The sequence below is a fragment of the Desmodus rotundus genome, chromosome 7 (assembly GCF_022682495.2).
Source record: "Desmodus rotundus isolate HL8 chromosome 7, HLdesRot8A.1, whole genome shotgun sequence".
NCBI lineage: Eukaryota > Metazoa > Chordata > Mammalia > Chiroptera > Phyllostomidae > Desmodus > Desmodus rotundus.
Window position 1 is genome coordinate 87,614,666 of NC_071393.1, and position 16,294 is coordinate 87,630,959.

General features: G+C 36.7%; 1 protein-coding gene and 1 non-coding gene across 7 annotated transcripts in view; both read left to right on the forward strand.

Annotated features, from left to right (window-relative positions):
• TCF12 (transcription factor 12) overlaps positions 1–16,294 on the forward strand; it is a 376,791-nt gene that overhangs the window by 123,104 nt on the left and 237,393 nt on the right. The window lies entirely within an intron of this gene.
• LOC112312040 (U6 spliceosomal RNA) lies at positions 12,402–12,504 on the forward strand. The gene has a single exon (XR_002975499.1). It is a non-coding gene; the product is annotated as a U6 spliceosomal RNA (small nuclear RNA).

Here is a 16,294-nt window from a genome sequence, read left to right on the forward strand (position 1 = left end):
AACAGCTAGATTCATTTTTCTGGCCCTTTTAAACACTTGGAATAAATATACAAATGTTTACAATATGTCTGTTTTCCTTACACTATCAATAAATACCTTTCTCTGAGGCCTACTGAGGGAGAAATAGGGAGGTTTTTCTGGGACAGCAGGAGATTTGGAAGCCAGCCTGATCAAAGATAAGAATGCTGTTTTGAAGGAAGTCTAGGGGAAAAACTAGACCAGGGATTCAGATAATTGAGAAGAGATGGGAAGAATACTCAACAACTAAGATATTTGATACTGTATATGGATATAGAATAGGGTAACTCAATGTAGTTCAAGCCTTTCCACTTTGAGACTGACGAGGGAATATACCACTTAGAATTGAGTGCATATTCACTTGCTGAGTTCGTGGAAGACAGATGATTTGATTACTGTGAAAACAAAGTATAGTGTTTTTTTCTTCCTATTTTTTCCGAAAGCAGCTCTGAAGAAATTATAAATTCATATTTTACCCATCTTCCCCCCTATCTTGTTAATGACATAATTGAGACAATTATTCTTTTGACTGTATTTTTTCTCTTAGAACTCTAAGGATGCCATTCCATTGTCTCTGGCCTCTATTGTTTCTGATAAGTCAGCCTTTATTTATATCATTTTTCCCTAATTTAATCTGTCTCTTTTGATGATTGTGTATGTTGTTGTGAAGTTGCTGAGGTCATTGGATCTGCAATGCAAGTTAATGTTTTGCATTAATTTGAGGAAATGTTCTCATTCCCTCCCCCCACATAGATATTCTCTCATACTTCTGGTACATGTAGAGTATTTTGGACCATTAAATATTGTCTAACAGATAGCCAAGGCTCTTATTTTTTCCAATATTTTTTCTACTTCATATGATAATTTTTTATTTGTCTGTGTTCAGTTTCACTTATCATTTCTTTTTCTGCCTCCATTTCACTTTAAAGCTTATTCAATGAATTATTTTATTTCACATACTGCGATTTTAAGTTCTAGAATTCTCATTTTCCAATACATTTTCCTACTGAAAGTCTCCCATCTGTTCATTCATTCTGACCATGTTTTTTCTATTTTTTAAAAAAGTCTTTGAATATTTATAATAGCTGCTTTAAACTCCTTTGCTGCTCACTCCAGCATCTGTGTCATCTTGGGATATGTTTGTATGGAGTGTTTGTTCTAGACAGTGTCACATTTTATTTCTCCACACATCTATTAATTTTTTATTCATATTGAGAAATGTATAAGGACATGTTGTAGAGATTTTGGTTTCTCCTGCAAAGTTTTTTTTTTGATATATTTATTGATTATGCTATTACAGTTGTCCCTTTTCTGCCCCTTCACTCAACTCCATCCTGCCCACTCCCTCCCTCCCACATTCCCCCCCTATAGTTCATGTCCATGGGTCATACTTACAAGTTCTTTGGCTTCTACATTTCCTACACTATTCTTACCCTCCCCCTGTCTATTTTCCACCTATCATTTATGCTACTTATTCTCTGTACCTTTCCCCTCTCTCTCCCCCTCCCAATCCACTGTTGATAACCCTCCATGTGATCTCCATTTCTGTGGTTCTGTTTCTGTTCTAGTTGTTTGCTTAGTTTTCTTTTGTTTTGGTTTTAGGTGTGGTTGTTAATAACTGTGAGTTTGCTGTCATTTTTACTGTTCATATTTTTAATCTTCTTTTTCTTAGGTAAGTCCCTTTAACATTTCGTATAATAATGGCTTGGTGATGATGAACTCCTTTAACTTGACCTTATCTGAGAAGCACTTTATCTGCTCTTCCATTCTAAATGATAGCTTTGCTGGATACAGTAATCTTGGATGTAGGCCCTTGCCTTTCATGACTTGGAATATTTCTTGCCAGTCCCTTCTTGCCTGTAAGGTCTCTTTGGAGAAATCAGCTGACAGTCTTATGGGAACCCCTTTGTAGGTAACTGTGTCCTTTTCTCTTGCTGCTTCTAAGATTCTCTCCTTCTGCTTAATCTTGGGTAATGTAATTACGATGTGCCTTGGTGTGTTCCTCCTTGGGTCCAGCTTCTTTGGGACTCTGTGAGCTTCCTGGACTTCCTGGAAGTCTATTTCCTTTGCCAGACTGGGGAAGTTCTCCTTCATTATTTGTTCAAGTAAGTTTTCCATTTTTTGTTCTTCCTCTTCTCCTTTTGGCACCCCTATAATTCTAATGTTGGAACGTTTCAAGATGTCCTGGAGGTTCCTAAGCCTCTCCTCATTGTTTTGAATTCTTGTTTCTTCATTCTTTTCTGGTTGGATGTTTCTTTCTTCCTTCTGGTCCGCACCATTGATTTGAGTCCCATTTTCCTTTGCATCACTATTGTTTCCCTGTACATTTTCCTTTGTTTCTCTTAGCATAGGCTTCATTTTTTCATCTAGTTTTCGAACAAATGCAACCAATTCTGTGAGCGTCTTAATAACCAGTGTTTTGAACTGTGCATCTGATAGGTTGGCTATCTCTTCCTCGCTTAGTTATATTTTTTCTGGAGCTTTGAAGTGTTCTGTCATTTGGGCAATTTTTTTTTTTGTCTTGGTGCATCTGTTATTTTAAGGGGTGGAGCCTTAGGTGTTCCCAGGGGTGGGGTAATGCTGGTGGCTGGGCTGTGACGCTGTACGTGGGGGAGGGGCCGAGAGGGAGCAGTGGCGCCCGCTCCACTCTCCACTGGGTTTCAGCCACTCCCTCCGCTTCCCACAATCAAATTGGGCCCCTCTGGTGCTGGTTCCCGAGTGGGTGGGCTTGTGCACGCCCTGGGCCCCTGTGGGTCTCTCCAACGACCTCTCCTGTGAGGCTGGGAGTCTCTCCTGCTGCCGCCCCAACCCCCACGGGCGTTTTCAATCAGAGGTTTGAGGCTTTATTTCCCTGCGCTGGAGCCCTGGGTTACCCAGACTGCTTTGCTCCCCTCCTTTCGTCCCGGTTTTGTGCCTGAGTGTGGGGCTGCGGGGTACTACCCGCTGCTCTGCCTGCCCTGTTCTCTGCCACTCTGAGTCGGGCCTTCCCGGTTTATCTGTGCGCGAATGTGGGGCCGCAGGGTCTGCTAGTGGTCAGACTGCCTTCCCCGTTCGTTCGTCCCACACTCCGCCAGTCTCAGTCCCACCACCGCAACTCGAGTCCTCTCCTCCCTGGTGCCCGTCTCCACCCCTCTTAGCGGTCTGGATGAATGTGTCTTTTTTATCTACTTGGTGTTGGACTTCCTTGCTGTTCGATTTTCTGTCAGTTCTGGTTGTGCGCGAGGAGGCGCAGTGTGTCCACCTATGCCGCCATCTTGGTTCTCCCAGATCCTGCAAAGTTTTTGCTCTGGTAAGTAGTTACAGTATTGGATGATTATTTTGAGGCTTGCTGTTAGGCTTTGTTAAGGCAGGTCTGTGGGAAGCCCAAATTATTTACTAAGCCCTTGTAATCAGTTTCCTCTGCTGTGCCCAACAGTGAAATTTATACTCAGTTATTTTATCCTTCCAGCTGTTAATTTCAGTAGGTTCCTTGTATTTCCCCCCACATTTATGTTGTTTAGAGCTCAGCCAAGGGCTTACAGGGAGTTTTAATATAAACTTTTGGACCTCCCCAAATAGTGACTTTCTGCTTTCTAGAAGTGTTTACCCTCATTTTCTAAGCCACACTGAAATTTTCAAATTCTGTTCTCTGGTTCTTGAAGCAAAGAAGATAGTGGCTTTCTCCTTGTTCAGCCCACTACACGCTATGCTGACTGGGCAGTGTCTTCACTGGACAAACCGTGTTGATTTGGATGTTAGCCAGTATGTCTGGATTTGTTTTTTCACTGATCAGATCAATCCTCTCCGGTGTCTTCCTACTTTTGTTTTTACTTCCCTGCCTTCAAATAGTTGTTTTAAATCTTTTGTTTACGGTTTACAGTTATTTTAAATTGAGTAACCCCAGGGAAATGGTCACTGAACATTTGTTTATTTTAGAAAACATTTTTCTTACCCATTAGAATTCTCCCTTTTAGGAGAATACTATTCCCTTTTACTCCCTTTTAGGGAGTAAACTCCCTTTTTTTTAGTTAGCTAGTTAGTTAGTTACCCAAACCCACCAATCTTTATTTTTATAACTGTGATTTGGTATTTTTTTGTTTTATATATATATATATGTATTTTATATATAAATGGAATTATTTTTTGTATCTGCTTTCATTAAGTATAAGGTTTTTTAGATTTATGCATGTTGTTAACATTTATCTCTGATACATTTTTTGTTTTGTTTATCAGTATTGCATTGAATGAGTAAACCACATTTCTTTTATCCATCTTTTTTTATTGATGGTCACCTGGATTATTTCCAGTTTTAGCAATTATGAATACTGTCCTTAATATTCATGTAAAAGACTGTGGGTGTACATTTTTATCACTTTATCTTGAGTAAATTTCTAGTGATAGTATTGTGTCAGGGTATATGTATTTTTATCTTGTAAGAAACTATCAGTTTTCCAAAGTGTACTGTTTTACATGTCCACAGACAATATGTAAAATTTTAGGTGCAGATTTTATTTTTATGTCAAGATTATAGTTTATTATAAATAGAGGTAATTTTTTAATGTATGTTTTTGATTCCTGGTAAATGATTTTGATAAGTAGTCCTCTATTTTTTTCATTTTTTAAAAAAGATTTTATTTATTTATTTTAGACAGAGGCGTGGGAGAGAAACATCAATTTGTGGTTGCCTCTCATGTGCCCCCTCCTGGGGACCTGGCCCACAACCCAGGCATGTGTGCTGATTGGAATCAAACTGGTGACCCTTTGGTTTGCAGGCCAGAGCTCAATCCACTGAGCCACACCAGACAGGGCTCTTTTTTTCATTTTTCATTATAATTTTTTCCATTACCATTTATCCCCCCCTACCCTCTTCTACTTACCCCCACCCCCTCCCTCCTGCAAGTAGTTCTCTATTTTTAAACTAAAAATATTCTGAGTTAGAGATTTCAAGAATGATAGGCTTTATTTATATAGGCAATATCCAACTTTTCAAACTGGTTTTAATAGTTCCAAAAGTTGGATGCTGGGATAGCTTGTAGATGTAATTAATCATCTGTGTAAGTTGTAGATGTTTTTAAATGACTTAAATTTATTTTTAAAGAGTTAGACAATAATGAGAGTTCAAAATTTTAAAATCTGTACATGGCAATAATTTTTGTATACATGTTACTGCAGTAAATATACATGAATGTGAAACAGAGGGTGTTAGTTCATTCCATTAGAGCACTGTAATGTCAGGGGTTTCACTTGAGTGTCATCCGGTTTAGATACTTTTCTTTTGCACTTTGGTTATCAGCTGTAACCTTTATGAAGGATTCTTACAAACTCATGCTGTTCACCATTGGGACTGGGGAGAATGAATATAAGTAGATAAATGTAAAGGTATAGCTGCTACTAAAAAAATTCTTCCCTTACATTAATTAGCAGTGTCATTTTGTATATAAAAAGTTTTTTTTATAAATCTTCATCTGTGTATTCAGCACTTGTAGGTGATACAGAATAAGAGATGAATGTGCTCCTTGCTCTTAAACTAATTTGAGACCACATATTGGGTGGTGTTTTCTTAATAACTGTACAACTTCTACACTTTGTGACATGGATTTATAAGTATGATTGATACAGTATTAAAGAGAACCTAGTGAGGATTAGGGAAATTGGACAAGTTGTACAGATGAGGTGGAATTGAAAATGAGCATTAAACTAATAAGACTTATTAACTGTAGAGGAGAGAGAAGTACTAAGAGGAATGAGAGCAGTGAAATTTTTATGGATGATACTGTGTGTAATGAATATGCCTCCTCATTACAATTGACAGTTTAAATGGTAAGACACTGAACTCTTTAGGTCCTTGAAGGCAGGTTCTCTGTGTCTTGTGTATCTCTGTGTCATCAGTACCTAGAATTCTCCCTAAACTATGGCAGTATATATATGTCATAGTAGGCAGTTAGTATTTTTGGCTAATAGGGTTGGAAGAGGAGAGACAATTATAACTGGGTTTTTTAAAATATATTTATTGATTATGCTATTACAGTTGTCCCATTTCCCCCCCTCACTCCACTCCATCCTGCCCACCCCCTCCCTCCCACTTCCCCCCCCCCCCCTATAGTTCATGTCCATGGGTCATACTTATAAGTTCTTTGGCTTCTACATTTCCTTCACTATTCTTATCCTCCTCCTGTCTATTTTCCACCTATCATCTATGCTACTTATTCTCTGTACCTTTCCCCCCCTCTCCCCCTCCCACTCCCCTATTGACAACCCTCCATGTGATCTCCATGTCTGTGGTTCTGTTCCTGTTCTAGTTGTTTGCCTAGTTTGCTCTTGTTTTTGTTTTAGGCGTGATCGTATAACTGGGTTTTCAAAGGCTTTAAACATAGGAGGGACAAAACCTAGCATAATTAACAGTAAACATTTGTAGAATAAGTGAGTAGATATTCCATTTCATATTGAAGAATTTAGGAATTCTATTGGCAGTGGGTACTTGATATGTTTACTTTTTAAGTCTATGGGCAATATGTTATACTGGCAGAATATTATAAGCAGGTGAAGAAATAAGAAATAGTGTTTTAGGAATATTCAGGTAGACTCTAGCAAAAGAGTCTAAGTAGGATACCACAAAAGCTCTGAATAAAAGGTGGCAGTAGAAATGGAAAAGCTACCTCAGGAGTTATTCATAAGGAACATTTTCAGTATAGGAACAGTGAAGGGTGAATTAAAGATGATGCCATTTTGCAAGTCTGGTTGACCTGAACTGTTGGAGTGGGCCAAAGTAGGCTAAATTAACACCCGTCATTACCTAAAAGATAAATTATAAGTAAGGGTATGAAATAACAATGTAAGATAAATAATACAATAATTAATAAATAAGACAAGAATAAACTGTCTCATGTACTTACAACTGTAAACCTATTATCTGCAGAATTAGAAGTGTTAATAATTAGGGTCCAAAGGTATATGAGGAAGAGATGAAGGCTATCTGAAGAGTTTGGTTTCAGATATTATGGGTTTTAGGTGATGGCAGGAGAACCAAATGAAAACTTCCAGCAGAAATTTGGTGATTTCAGACCCGGAATACAGAACTGAACTTTAGTCTGGGAATGTGCGTTTGAAAACTGATCATTCAGAGGGGACAGTAAAAATCATAAAATTACATGAGCAGTCCAGTGGGTAGAGCATAAACTGAGAAGAACATGGGATGAAGAGCAGGTACTTTTTTTTTTTTTCCACACAGAAGGGGAAGTAGCAATAGAGACCCAAAGGTTAATGCCAGGAAATCTTAAAGAGGCAAGATGGTTAATGAGATTGGATGCCATAAAGCACCAAAGGGGTGAACAAAATAAGGCTGGTTGTCCATCACCTATTTTTGTAAATAAAGTTTTAATAGAACACAGCTCTTTATTTGTTTGTGTATCACCTGCTGTTTTTGTGTTACAGTAGGAGAGTTTAATAGTTGGTAAAGAGGGCATATGGCTCACAAAGCCTGGAATATTTACTTGTCATTTACAAGAGAAGTTTGCTGATCTCTGTCTGCCATACAGATCTAAGAAATGAAGACCAAGAGAGGGCCTTTATATTTTATGATTGTGATAACTTTTGATGACCCAGAAGAGTTCAGTTTTATCCTGTAAACAAATGCCTTTTGTATGCCTGGTATTTTGTTTTGCTGGTTTGGTCTAGGAAGAGGCTAAATGGTAGATAGTAACAAGAGATTCATTAATGAGTGAGTGAATAAATTATAAGGAGTGAAGGTGGCCAATGTATATTTTTGTTTTGTGGAGAAATGAGTGATGGCTTAAAGAGTATATGAGGCACAGAATTTTATAGGTATGGGGAAAATATGAAGAAAACATTTTTATGGAGTTCCTTGGAGAGAGGCAGTGTGTTGCCATTTTAGGAATTAATGGTCTAAGACTCGAATTCAGGGAGTACATGGGCCTCATTACAGGAAATGAATAGAATTGTTTGTGGAATTAAGTTAAGAATAGTAATTGCTCACACAGCTGTTTCTAAATAGCAAATTGTGTTAGGTAATCAGCAAAAATCCACTGAAACATACTTGATAGTTACGCAGAAGTTGCTTTATTGGTACTGACTTATGATCCTAATGGGCACTATAAAAACAAACAAACTAAAAAACTTTGCATGAAGTTTTTATAGTGGTACAATACTATATGGTTTTTATACATGTGCAAATTCAATTGTAATGTTTTCATCTTCCCTTTCCTGCCACCAAACCCAAATATAACTAACTGTCTTATTCAAGAGAGCAAAAGCATGAACCTCAGGAGCTTACGGAGCAATGAGGTGTTTTCATTGAAAGGAGTAGTATCTATTTGATTGCTTCTCTGGTTGTCTTCCTCCCTAGACAAAAATGGAATGTTTTTTCGTATGGTTGGATTGAGGTCATCTATTTTATATATTTCCTGTTTTTTCAACCTGAATTCTGTTCAACTATACTTCTTTCTTTTGGATTTGGCTATTTGTTAGGACTCCATTTTAACTTACTTGTTTCTTTAGTGATGCCTCTGCTTTTTAAAAGGCTCTCTAAGGATGTTAATATACATAATTAACTTCTCACAGTCTACTTAGAATTAATATTGTACTACTTCACATAAAATGAAGACATTTTGTGACCTTATAGATCTGTTTACCTGCCCCCCACCTTCCTTTATGTCGTGCTTGTCAAATAACTTTCAAAGAAGTTAAAGACAAAAAGTAATCTTTTATATTTACTATTTCTGATGTTCCTTCCTTCCTTGAGAGCCAAGGTTTTTCTCTGATAATATTTTCTTCACCTTGAAGAACTTCTTTTAGTATTTATTGTACTACAGTTTTGCTGGCAGCAAATTCTTAATTTTCTTTTATTTGAAAATGTGTTTCACTTCCATTCTTGTACCTCTGCCCTGTTGCTTTAAAGGTGTGTTTCCACATCTGCTGACATTCATAGTTTCTGATGACAAGTCTGCAATAATTTGAACTGTTGTTCTTTTGTATGTATAATGTATTTCTTTTTCTCCACCAAGGACTTCTCCCTATTTTTGCTTGTCAGAACTTTGATTACAGTGTGCCTAGATTTAGGTTGATTTAGTGTTTTTAATTGGTAAATTTGTGTCTCACCACATTTGTGATTTTTTTGACCATTATTTCTTCAATTTTTTCCCTTCCCTGTTCTTTTTGTTCTGTCATTATGCCTATGTTAAACTTTTAAATATCTTTCCTTACATGTCTAAAGTCCTGATCATCTTCTTTTAATCTCTTTCCTGTTTATCAAATTGAATTATTTCTTTGACCTGACATCAAATTTACCCACTCTTTCCCTCTGTCATATCTCCATTCTTTTCTTAAACCCATAGAATAATATGTTTTTTTAGATTTTAGATACTTTGCTTTCTAAAACTTCTATTTGGTTTTGTTATTTTCTGTCTCTGAAATTTCCATGTTTTTAAATTTATTGCAATCATATTTCTTTAACTCATTTAGCATAGTTACAGTGTCTGCTTTAATGTCTCTGTCTGAAAATCTCAGTATCTTGGTCATCTTGAGGTTGGCCTCTCTTGGTAATCTTTTCCCTTGAGATTGGGTCACATTTCATTGTCAAGGAATGTCAGATTGTGTTAGGGATATTGTGAATGTTACTTATGGAAATTTTGGTTTCTTTCTTGTTCCTCCAAAGAGTTTATTTTCTTATTTTAGTGAGCCATTAATTGGATTAGACTCAAAGTGAAAACTCTCTTACCTGTGGTTGGCAGCTGTTCAAATCTCAATTTGATTCTTTTGGCCTCAGCTGCAAACTCCCTTGCGCCTGCCCTGTCAATGTGTGCTCTAAGGCTCAGCCAAAAGACTTGGGTAGAGATATGAGGGGAGACCCCCCAAACTGGAATTTATTTATAAAAAATTGTGTATTTATTCTTATACTTATCAAGACTTTTTTCCCACTGCTCAGAAACAGTTTTTGAACTTGTCGATTTTGATGCCTTTCAGTACTTTTGCGACTTTTTGTTTCACCTCTTCCACAATGGCAAACTGTTACCTTTTTCATCCAGGAAAACAACAAAAAAAGATTGTTTGGGGCAAGATCAGGTGAATAGGGAGGGTGGGCCAGGGGGACAATGCCATTTTTGGTCAAAAACTGCTGAACACCCAGATAGGTGTGGTGTGGGCAGGTGCACTCATAAATCACCCATCATGAAATGGGCAAACACATTGAAAGAGTCTTTAAAAAAAAATTCACTGAAGCTGAATGCAGCCTCTCACAACAACGCCAGCTGGTACACTGAAACAGATGGGTTCCTAGAACACTCACCTAGCAGGGGAAGCCTGTACTACAAGGGGCCCTCCCTCCAGAAGATAATTCCAGTTCTGGGGGGTGAATTCACTTTTTTATTTTTCTTCTTTTTGGGATTCTCTCCTTACTTTTTGGAGACTGTGGTTGTGCTGTCTCTATCCTCTTTTTCTTCAAGCCGGAAAGACAGTGGCCTTTTATTGGAATTTTAGTTCTTGCATGCTATGGCTCCCAATTGCCTGCAGGATAAAGCTTTAAGAATGAAAAATTCACCAGTGCTGACTTCTAAAAGCTGTTAAAAAGAGAAACTCAATCTGATCTTTTCTCCCCAGTTCATAATTCCAACCTAAGTCAGCTTGTTTTTTTCCACTCAAGAGCCTTTAGGTAGTTGTTTTATATTTATATCCATACACCCCCAATTTATAGTAGCTCTCAGGAGCTTACTGCATTATATTGCAAACTGAGTTCAATAGGTCAGTTTTGAGATTTCCTCCAACATATTTATTTGCAAGCTGTTTTGAAAAATAATATTCTCTTTAAAAATAACAATTATTGGATTTTTTCTTTTTAACCCATATTTATAGTTACTGAATTTTTATGACACACTCTCATGTGAATGCCTTAATTTTATGTATTCTTAACTAGTTAATTAACCTTTTGATGGAGAATACTGTACTTTGTTAGGTACCAGAAGAACATAGAGATGAACAAGGTATGTTGTTTATTATAAAGTTTTATTGGTAGGATATACATGGAAAAAAACATAGTGTTCAAGATATAATAAGTGCAAATTAATTTCTGAAAGTATGATTAATTTAGAATTAGTTGATGGAGAATACTTTCTCAGAGGAGGGCATTTGATCTTAGAGTGATTCAAATTAGAAATTCTATGGGAGGTGATGAGAGTGGATATTCTAGGCCTAGGAAACAAAACAAATAGAATATAAATGTGTGACAAGTCTTGGCATGTTTGGGGAGTGTCTAACGTCTTGATGAGGTTGGAGCATTGAGTTTTGGGTAAGTACTGAAGCTGCAAATGTTGATTGAGGCTACCTTGCAGAATATTATGCTCAGGAGTATGAATGTTATTCCTGAAGCAGCAGAGGATCACATTTGAGGAGTGATTGGATGTGATCCAACTTGTGTTTATGGCAAGATAAGCGTGCTGGCAATGTTAACTGTGGATTGGAACGGAAACATAATAGAAGAATTAGCAATACACAGGACCCGATCCAGAGCACTATATATGTGAAGAGAATAAATTGGGATAGTTACTCAAAATATTGCTGAGGTAGAAATTAATACAGTGAGTAACTGAGTGATTAAAGGAATACAAAAGAAGAGTGTTAGCAAATTCAAGAGAATCATTAAATTTCTTACATTTGTAAATATCCCAACATCACATTGAGTATATAAAACTTTTTTGGAACACTTCTTATTTAAAACTCCTTTTATAGCACTGCACTATAAGGTGATGCCATAGTGAATACAAAGTGATTTTTCAAAGGGCATATGATCGAGGTCACTTCAAAGTAGTGGTACTGAAGTTCTCCAAGCCTAGTAAGCATTTAGGTTTCTCTAAAACTTTGGAGGTAGTTACTTGTCTAGTTCATAAGTCATTTACAGTCTAACTGCTTCTCCCTGGAATTTTCAAAATACTATTCAGTTATTAAGAATATTGATTTTTGACTATTACATAAAGAGGAATGAGAAGCCAACAAATAGGGAACCAGTTTCAGCCCCACTTTTGTTGAATGGATTGTATTATTTCCGCTTTATACATTCATTTCTTCCACAAATATTTATTAATACTTACTGTGTATCAGGCACTGTCCTAGGCACCATACATATAACAGTGAATAAAACAAATGACATTCTTTTTTTTTAATGAAGCTTTCAGTGTACTGGGAGAAGACAGACAGTAAAACCTCCTCCCATAAGATATTTGAACAAAGACCTAAAGGAAATTAAGGGAAGGGACCATTCAGATATCTATGGGAAAGCATTTTATGAAGAAGAAGGAACCAAGTGGAAAGGCCCTGAGGAGGAAGCATGCATGGTGTGTTTGAGCAAAAGCTGGGGTCCATGTTGAAATAAAGTGATCCAAGAAAAAGAACAGTAATATTTGCTTCAGCAGCACATATACAGAAATTGGAACAATACAGAGAAGATTAGCTTGGCCCCTGTGCAAGGATGACACGCGAATTTGTGAAGTGTTCGTATTTTTAGTGGGACAACTGTAATAGCATAAACAATAAAATATTTTAAAAAGAATAATTCCCTTATTTAAAAAAAAGAAAGAATAGTAGGAGATGAAGGGAAAGAGGTTGCAGGCAGAACCTGTAAAACATTGCAGACCAATGGATTAACTTCTGAATGAGATGGGAAGCCAGTGGTAGATTTTGAGCACTGGATTGTCACGATTTGAGTTGTTTTTAAAACTCATTCCAGTCCCCATGTAGAGAATATAAACTGTAAAAGGGGCAAGAAGGGAAACCCTTCAGGATGCTATTGTAATAATAAAGGTCAGAGATGATGGTGGCTTGGACTAAAATGATCATGTTAAAAATAGTGAGTCATAGGTCAGATTTTGGAAATGTTTATAAAATAAAATCAATGGGATTGTACCACTGAAAGACTTGAGTAGGCAGATTACTTTGCTGAGACTGATCCAGAGTGAGAGAAAGGCATCCAGTCCCTTTAAAAAGAGTTGGCTGTCTTTAGTGTCTCTCTGGAAGAAAATAACTGGCAATGTTTTTAGGTGAGCACTTTGGTATTCAGATTGGAAAAGGGTAAGGCAGTTTCTTTCAGGTGCACTGGGAGGGCTTTCATTGTCCAGAGACTTGACAACTAGTAGAAGTGGTTTAGAGGCAGTTCAAAACATTGTTGGGGTTAGAATGTCTCTTCTAGGATACTAGACAGTTCCCAATGTGGTACAAAATAACCTGCTTATGCTGTGGGAATTTAGTTTCAACTCTTGGCCATTATGCAGTTTCTATTTTTCTTAAAGAGGTAGTAGACCTGTCATTTCTTTTCAACCATCTACTCTTCAATTAAATCACTGGAATATCCTTTTAAATTGTATCTTCACAAGGAATATATATATATATGTATATACATACATACACATACATATACATATATGTATATATATACATATATGTTGTGGCTAATAACAGTAACATAGTAAAGTCACTGTGTTTGAAAGTCATTTTCAAAATTAGTTATTTTCTTGAAATTAGCCATTGATGCGGACTCTGGCCAGCAGTGTTGTGCTGTTGGTGGATGAGATGAACAAATTCACATGGACTGTGGAAGTCCTGTGGAGAAAAAGGGGTGGCATGGCCACTATCTCAAGGGGAGAGCTCCTTGACCCTTGCCTTGACAGGTTTTTATTGGCTTTCTAATAGCATACATCAAAGAAGGTTCTCATTCATTATGCTCAGGTTTGCTTTAGGTAATTACTTTTTACAGATAGCAAAGGAAAGGATGTTACTGATTACTTCCTACAGATTAGGGAAAAAATATTGCAAATGCAAGGGAACGGTAAGAGTAATTGGTCTGGTTACCTTCAATCCTTGGGAGAATTAGCACAGGCTTCAGGAAGTTAGTTTAAAGATATGCAGTAAGCATTTGCTGCTTCAACTCAAGATGAGGGAGTTTTAGCAAGAGCAAGCCTTAAGGCAGCCTAGGTATAATGCAGGCCTGATTTCCCATGGGAGAACCAATCTGTGGGTTTGGCGTTCTGTGTTCCAATACGTGCCTATGGGCTTTCCAATAGGGCTGGGCTACATTTGCCATTCCATGCGAATAGGTTCCCTATAAGTTCTCCCATACCTTATTCTAGTGTACTTTGGTACTAGAATATCCCTACCTGTGAATCTTTGTTCTCAATAATACCAAACAGAAATTGTCATTGAATTTTAAAAGGTGACCTGAAAAGGCAAATTCTTTTCGTCTTTTTACTAGTCTTATTTCTTTGAATGCTTAAAAAAAAAGTCAAGCCTTTTTTTAACAGTTCATTGTACAGAATTTCAATTTTCGTGAGTAAAAATTTCTATAACCAATGTTATATATTTCATATGAAGTAGCATGTCTTAAGTTTCTTTACAATTTTAGTATTTTCATAGCTTTTCTATTTTATTTGTCATTAATGTATAGCAAAAAACAAAAGATTTGCTATTACATTCAATTGACCCTATTTCACAGTGAATTTTTAGAAAAACACATTGGTAGATTTATTTCATGACTATCAAAAATCTAAAAAACAATAAAAATGGTGGTGGTAGGTTTTTTTGGTGTATATTATTTTACAATTGATTGCAGCTCTTGAATCTTATCTAAAGGAATATTATTACTCCATAAATGAAACTGAGTAAAGAAATTATTGAAGAGCCACATTCAAAGCTTTGGTTATCTGATATAGCCATGTCCTGTGAGATTTCTTATATCAAATCATTGATTGTATCACCCTATAATAGGGCAATCATGCATAGTATATTTTTCCCCGATTTATAGGTGTTGGGATGTGATTTTATTGTAGTCCTACCAAGGCTGTGTGTGTGTGTGGTGGGGGGGGGGAGATAGGTGGCTGTACAGTTCCCTATGCTGTTACTCCCAACTTTATATATGCTTCCTTTCCACAGGGGTAGATCTGGGCATTATGTCAAGCCCAGTGGCTGTTACTAACTTGTTTCTTCTTACCAGCTTTGCTTCAGTGATATCCTGACTACTCTTCTCTCCATTCTTTGTATTGTTTTTCTTCTTCCTTTCATTCCTTCTCAGCTCACTAGACTCCCTACTAGTACCTAAAATATTTTCCCGATTTCAAATCTGTTTCTCACTTTACCCTCGTCTCCTAGTCTGGGTCGGCGGATATTTCGGTTATAGGTCTAGCAGTGGTGAGTGAGAAGGGAAGGAACTGATCTGCAGCTTTGCTCCTCATTGACCCCTTTTACCTCCAGGCAGGTCTTGTCTGAACCTCACCAAACCTTGAGTAATGCTGTATGTACACAAACTCTGTACTTCTGGGGCCCATGTGGGGGGAAACAGGTATTTATAGTATACAAAAGTCACTTCCCTGCTAATGGTTAAAAACCTGTAGAAGTCCGTAGTGCTCCACTTGAAGAATGAAAGAAGAAGGGATGGGATAGAAGCTGTGAGAGAATTTTATGATTGACTCAAAAAAGAAAACACTTTTGGTCAAAAACATAAGATAGTGGCAGTGGAAAGGGAGCAGGTAGACTATAACTGAGTTCTTCATAGAAAAGAGAGTAATGCCAGATGTTGAATTTTGCCAAGTTTTCTTGCCCTTCTAAGAGTCTTGCTCTCTGACACCTCAAAAACTTGGTTTCTACCTTTTATTCCTTCTCTAGGGTCCCAGCCTCTTAAGGAATTGGCTGTGTATATAGTAATTTATGATTTGTTGCATTACTTTCTCTATTAAATGTTTTATAAAAGAAGGAAGCAAATTATTTCATTGAATTTACAAGCCATTGTTTTTAGATAAAAGATCTAAAATTTAATATTTGTTCTTTACTGGAAAATATGAAATAAAAATAGTGTGCCTTTTAAAAGGGGACACATGGACTCGAAATTCGTACATTGGATTTTATTTAATTGGTTCAATTCAGAAAATCATGTACTTGAGATTCTGCATATAAAAGATTAAAAAAGAAAAGGGTCATTTTAATCTCCATATTAAATTACTCATTAACTCTTTTAATCTTACCAAGTAGGAATAGATTAGATTAATAGATCAGAAAATTAAGCAAGACTCACTCAAACTCTTTCTACCAATTAATTATTGGTAAACTTTCTCTTACATCTACCAATTTAATCTGTCAATTGTGGAACTAGGTTCCTAAAATTGTTGAATTGGTATAGATAAAATATTTGTATACTGGAAATAAGGAAGGAAAATATTTGGCAGTGATGGTATAGATGCATTTTAGTAGAAATGTTTTCTCTCTTAATTACTGTAATTGTAACTATGGTGTATTTTCTTGTTCATAAGTA